Below are 6,572 nucleotides of genomic sequence, written 5' to 3' on the forward strand. Positions count from 1 at the left end.
GCCATTTTTATTTCACGCCTCCCCCCACCCCTTGCCTTTTTTCCTGGGCTATTTTTAAAGCATGTGGCAGACGTAATTTGTTTCCAGTACTTCAGTGCATATCTTTAAAAATAAGACTTTTAAACAAGTCTGTCACAATACTATAAACAGGTCCAACCAACAGTAAGTCCTTGTTGTTAATTATCCCATTCATGTACAAATTTCCCCAATTGTCTTAAACATATCTTTTATACTTGGCTTATTCAAACTAAAATAAACAACTAAGATAAATTGCCCTTAGTAGTATGTCTTTAACGTACTCCTTTTTTTAATGCCATTCATTTGTGAAAAACACTCGTTTTTTCTACAGAATTGCCCACTGTCTCTATTTGGCTGACTGTATTCTCAGGGTTAAGATGTTCTCTTGCCCCTCCCCCTCCCCCATATGGTGGTAATCAGACCTCGAGGCTACACCGGGTTCCTATTGGTTTGTTCTGTCATAAGGACCCAGGCCTTCATCCTCCTACATAATTTGGGGGCAAATTTCAGACATCATTTAATTTCTAAATACTTCAGAATGTATTCCTAAAAGGACTTATTTTTAAAACCACATCGCCATATTACTATTATCCGATAAAAGTTTCTTAGCGTAATCAAATATCCAGTCAGTGTTCACATTTTCTGTCTCATAAGTTATTTTGTATCGTTTTTGTTCAAATTAGCATCTAAGTATGAGACGGGACCCCAAAACCCAGAATCTATAAAAAATTGTGTATTTGTTTTTACATGTTTAAACTTCATTCACCTTCAAAGTACTCTCCATTTGATACAATATACCTAAAGAGGTGTTTTTTCCACTGCTCAAAACAGTTTTTGAACTCGATTTTGATGCCTTCAGGGCTTCTGCCGTTCTTTTTTTGTTTCACCTCTTCCATGGCAAAATGTTTCCCTTTGAGGGCTTTTTCATCAGGGGAAACGGAAAAAAAAGTTACTCTGGCGAGATCGGGTGAATAGGGAGGGTGAGGCACAGGGGTCTTGCCATTTCTGCTCAAAAACTGCTGAACACTCACCCTGGTGCAGGCAGGTGCTCTGGTAAATCACCCATCGTGAAATGAGTCTCTAAAAACAATTGACGGAAGCTGAATGCAGCCTCTCACAATACCACCAGCTGGTTCACTGGTACAGACGGGTTCCTAGAACACTCACCCAGCAACACGGGGCCTGCCCCCGGAAGGTAATTCCAGGTGTTTCGGGTCCCCACTCATAAGTCCTATACGTTGCAGTTGATTGATGTGTCTCTTAAATTCTTAAAATCCATAGGCGTCTCCTCAACTTTTACTTTTTTCCTCGCAATTTGTTAAAAAGCTGGGTTGTTAGTCCTATAGATTATGATTATATTTCACATGTTTTTATTGCTCTGTATTTTCTCTTACGTTGGTAATTAAAGTCAGAGACCAGATTAGATTCGGGATTTTTTTGTTTGTTTTCACAATACTTGATAGGTTTGTGTACTTCCGTGAAAAGGAGCGTGTAGTAGCTGGTTGTCTTTTTTGATGTTTGTATCATTGATGTCTTTACTTGGGTCCATTATTCCATAGGCACTGGGAAATGATGATCTTCTTTTATTTCTTTCTCAAAGTAATTGACCAACTTCCTCCCAGCCCCAAATGATGACAGAGAGGCTTTCCCTCAGCGGCATCACATATTCAGGAATTTACACATATTTGATGCGTCCCAGTCCTTTGCCGTTGTTCCTCATGTTCAAACTGCTCCCATTTTTGGCCAGTTGGGAGCCTCTTCAAGTTGATTTTCTGAATCCTTTTGACACAATCCTTTTGAAAGTTTCTTTGCTTTCTGGTCTGCCTGGATGTCCAGGCTCATCTTGCATACTTCTGGCCACGGACCTGGAATGAGCTACTTCCTTTAAGGGTCTGAGGGGTTTGTTTTGGAAAAGGTGTTTAGAGGCCGTCATAGCTGCATCAGGAGTGCTCGTTACTGGATTGGTTACCGGTTTTGGGCTTTTTAAGTGGACCGAGCTAGGGGAAAAAGTTTAATGCAAATACGTTGTAAGTTTGTGTTGATTCTTCCAGGTCAAGTTCAGGACTGTACATGTGCACACACGCACGCACACGGTATTTTGCTTCTCTAATTTCTCCCACCCTGAAACAGGCTGGCCCAGAGGCTCCGTGTGAGTGTGAGTGTGTGTGAGTGTGTGTGATGCGTGAGAAGCAAAAAAGACCCATCAGTGTCGGCCTGTCTGTGCCACCAGAACATAGAAGCTGGCCCAGCAGTGTGCTCATTCTTTGTCCCTTGGACGAGTAGCCTCCTCCTCGCTGCGCTGTTACGGAGGACACGAAAGGGGACTGCAGACCCTCAGGGAACAAGGGGCTGGGGTGCAGAGGCCTTTTGCAGCACAAGTTTGCAGTATCTGGGGCCGGATAAACCAGTTCACGGGCAACTTGGGTCTTGTGTTGGTAGTTCCTCAATTGTAAAATACATTTCTCACAGAAACATAATTTGCTAACGAGTACAGAAAGAGAGGACTGAAGCAGGAAGAAAGGGGCCTCTGGGAAGGAAAGAGGAGGAAGCTGCAAGTAACCTCAAAAACACCACAACCAAGTTGACTGAGTCCTCTGCACATGGGGTCCCCGGCAGGGGCAACCTGGCCTGTGCCTTTAAGGAACAAGCGTGTGTGAATCAAATGCACCTCGACGATGTATTGGGCATTTGTAAGTAGGAAACGCAGAACGCGAACCAAAGATACTAATACGCTTTAGAGGACGGAAAGATGATTTTTCTGTGATGGAGAGAGGAAGGGTCAGGCTACTCACAGCCCTCTCCACCCCCCACCAGGCCGGATCCTGCCCATCTCCCAGAGGCGGGTGGAGCCGGGTGGCCTGGCCTGTGGTTTGAGCCCAGACACTGGAGAAAGGGGTGCTGGGCTGGGGTCAGGTGGGCAATGAGTGCCGCATCCTTGTACATTCATGGATCTTCCTCTCTGGCCTGGAGTGCCCCTCCCTGCAGAGCCCTGAGTGGGGTGGGGAGCATCCCCTGGGCAGCTTGGGTCTCAGGTTACCTCTCTTGCTGTTGGGGAAAAAGCCCGTGCTTTCCAGGGTCAGATTCGATTACAGCAGCCTGGCAGTTCAGTCACTGCTGGCCTGAGGCTTGTTCAGAACTGGCACTTTCTGACACCCAGCACTGTCACTAGATCTCTACACCCTTTAGGAGGCAGCTTGCCATTGACCCCCGTCTGCCCCTCACTGGCATTTGACTTGCGACAAGTCGTGCTGCTGTGTGTACGGTGAGGGGCGCCTAGATCGAGGACACAGACGCTGCTAGAATTTCGTGGCGCCTCGATTCTGTGCTGCTCCGCCCACCCAGCAGCTAGCAATTCGCAGTCCCCGTTGATGCTCTCTCCTTCCTTCCTTTTCGCCACAAAATGTTTGCCTGCCTTCCTCTATGCTGGGGCCTACGTTAGCCCTGGGGCTGTGGCAATGAAAGACGCCATCACTACAGCTCAGATGGGGCTATGAGGAGGCCGGCTGGGAGCAGCCCCGTGACCACGTAGGGACCCAGGTCCTGGGGGGAAAGCGGGCTCCGGCGGGGAGCAAGGTGTGGGTCTGACACAGAGAGCAGCCCGCAGGCTGGCCTTTCCTCATGACTTCATTACAGTGACATGAGAGTAGCCTGTAGGCAGGGAGGCACTGCCCTTCTTCCCTCAGTGCCGCGGCCTGCTGAGATGATGTGACTTGTCCCAGGGCAGCCTGACTTGGGGCTGTCTTTGTTCTACCATCACTCCTTCTAAAAGGTGGAGGTGAGGGGCCTGTAGGAAGCCTCTGCATTATCCTCACAGCTTTTCTGTAAAGGTATTGTTACACCAAAGTGAAAGGGTTGTTTTTATAATGCAGGGGACTTTGGGCCTGTGTCTTCCCCTTCCAATGAGCCCCCTCCAGGGGCTCGCCACCCGTCACTGCTGACTGGACCCCTGACAGGGAAAGGCACCGGGGTGTGGACAGGGATGTACAAAACGCAGAACTGCACCCTGAGCTCTCCCATTTCCCGTGGGGAAGGATGGCATGTTCAACGAAAAGTTATTTCTAACAGTACAAGGCAGTGTGACGAGTGCCACCAGTGCCTGAAAGAACAAAGGGGAGTGGCGGGAGTAACCGCTGCTGGGAGCATGCTTTTTAAATAGCGACAAAGCCTCTTTCCTTCTGCAGAACAAGTTCAAAGCATTTTTGACTTAATGAACACTTTCAAAACACATGAGCACTCCATCGATCGGACATGCATTTGCTCCGTCTCCATGCATTAGGCATAAAGAAAGCCACCAAGACGTATTGACCCCACACCCTAACTATCCCTCCCATTGATCACCTCGCTGCTGACCATCAGCACCCCTGTCGTGCCATCTGTATCTTGGACTAATACATTAACCTCATTGATCCCCCTTTAGCCTCAGCTTGCCCTGCCTGCTGGCCGTTAAGTCCCTGCCTACACTGCAGCCTGAGCCATCTTCCCAGGGCACTGAGCTGACCGCCTCACACCCAGGTGGCCCAGGAACCTTGTGAGACTCACCTGCACGTGGCAGTCAAGCTCTGTGTGTCTCTTTACCCTCTTTGCCCACCACTCTCCAGGTCGCTTAGTCCCCCAAACCCTGCTTCTGCCACAGTGAGCTTCCTCCCACTGTGCAACCCCACCTGTCTCTGTGGGGCCTCAGTGCCTTTGCACCTGACACATTCTCTTCATGCAAAGCCCTCTGCGTCTTCTCTGCCTACTGTGATTGTATTATTCTCCAACTCTCAGCTGCAGCATCTCCCTCTTTAGTTCCCCATTAATCACATCCCTGTCAGTCTTCCCATAACATACAGCGACTATGGCTCTCGAGTACATTGGGCACAAATCCATCGGACTTATTCATCTACCAATTGTTTCCACAGACACTTAGGAAGCAACCACCACGTGGCAGGGCTGTGGCAGGGCGCAAGGATAGGAGTAGTCTCTACCCTGTTGGCAGTGCCTGGCCACTGAGGGGCTCAGAGATACGCAGAAGCAATCACTGAACGCGTGACAGTGCTGTGGTGAGGGCCCCAGGGTGGGAACGGGCACCGGGGGGCCCTAGCCCAGTCTGGGGTGAGGACAGCTAGTGGGGAATCAGGGAGGGCTTCCTAGGGGAAGGGAAACAAACATGAAACCTGAAGCTCCAACAGGAATTCACGGCCTGTTCCCCCACCACGTTCTTCAACAGCACAAGGGGCATCTTATTGTGCTGCTGCTCCAGATCTAGCGCTGCACCTACACATAGTAGGTGCTCAACAAATTTGCTTGATTATGTGAATTTTTGAACAAACATAAGAAATGGGCAAATGAAAACCATCTTACTTTTGCACAAATGGACAACCTCGACTTAACACACCTGCTTCTAAGGGCAGGTGGCTGTGTGGAAGTGAAGGCTGGACTCCGCCTTTGTGGGTCACGTGGTTTGTCCACGTGCTTGTTCTGGCTTCTGCATCAGCTTAGCGATACTGTGTGAATGGTGAGTGGTTTCACCCTTTTTTAAAGAATTTGTGGGTTTTGTTTCAGTATGCTGTGGAAAGAAGTATTTCATTTAATTTATTAATATCTGTGAATTTTATGGGTAATATTTTCCTTAGAATAGTTCTCAGTTTTTCTCAATGCAAAAAAAGGCAAAACATTAAAGGTGTGAAGTGTGAGGGGAAAGACATCGTGGGGGTGATGGGCAGGAAGTAGGGAGGAAAGGCAGGTGGTCCTGCCTTTTGTCCAGGTGTTCAGAGAACTTTCCCGTCTGACCTCTCTCCTGTCCACAGCCTGGGCCAGACCTTTTCAGTGACGGCCACCTACTTCCAGTAGCATGATGGTTAGTTTTACGTGTGGACTTGACTGGGCCACAGGTGAACAGATACTTGGTCGAACATTCATTCTGGGTGTGTCTGTGAGGGTGTGTGTGGATGAGATTAACACTTATGGGTAGACTGAGTAAAAGGTGGGCGGACCCCGTTCAGTCAGTGGAAGGCCCGAAGAGAACAAAAAAGCTGACCTTCCACTGAGTAAGACAGGATCCCTCCTTCCTTACTGCCTTTGAACTGGGCCATGGACTTCTTCCTGCCTTCAGACTCAGACGGGAGCGTCAGCTCTTCCTGGGCCTGGAGCCTGCTGGCTGTTTCCCTGGAGCTGCGCCATGGTTTTCAGGCCTCCCGACTGGGGCTGGGACTGACCACCGGCTCCCCTGAGTCTCCAGGCCGATGACCCACCCTGCAGATCCTGGGACTCGTCTCAACGATAGTGTGAGCCAATTTCTTACAAGAAACTGGTCTCTCCATATGGACCTTGTTTGGAGGTTCTAGCAGGGGGGCGCAGCTACTCGTGTACCCTTGACCGAAGACCAGTCCTCTCCTCTGGTCAGGAAGGTCATCCTCTTGGACCGAGTGTGCAGCTTCGGGAGGGACGCACATGGATCGGTGAGGGAGGAAGGGGACACCCTCCTCGCCAGCCAGATCCACCGAGTCAACCCTGGCAGTCAGTGGGGTGACAGGTGTCGCAGCCAGATCGCCCTCACATCCTGCTGTCTCTTT

The sequence above is a fragment of the Desmodus rotundus genome, chromosome 12 (genome assembly GCF_022682495.2).
Source record: "Desmodus rotundus isolate HL8 chromosome 12, HLdesRot8A.1, whole genome shotgun sequence".
NCBI lineage: Eukaryota > Metazoa > Chordata > Mammalia > Chiroptera > Phyllostomidae > Desmodus > Desmodus rotundus.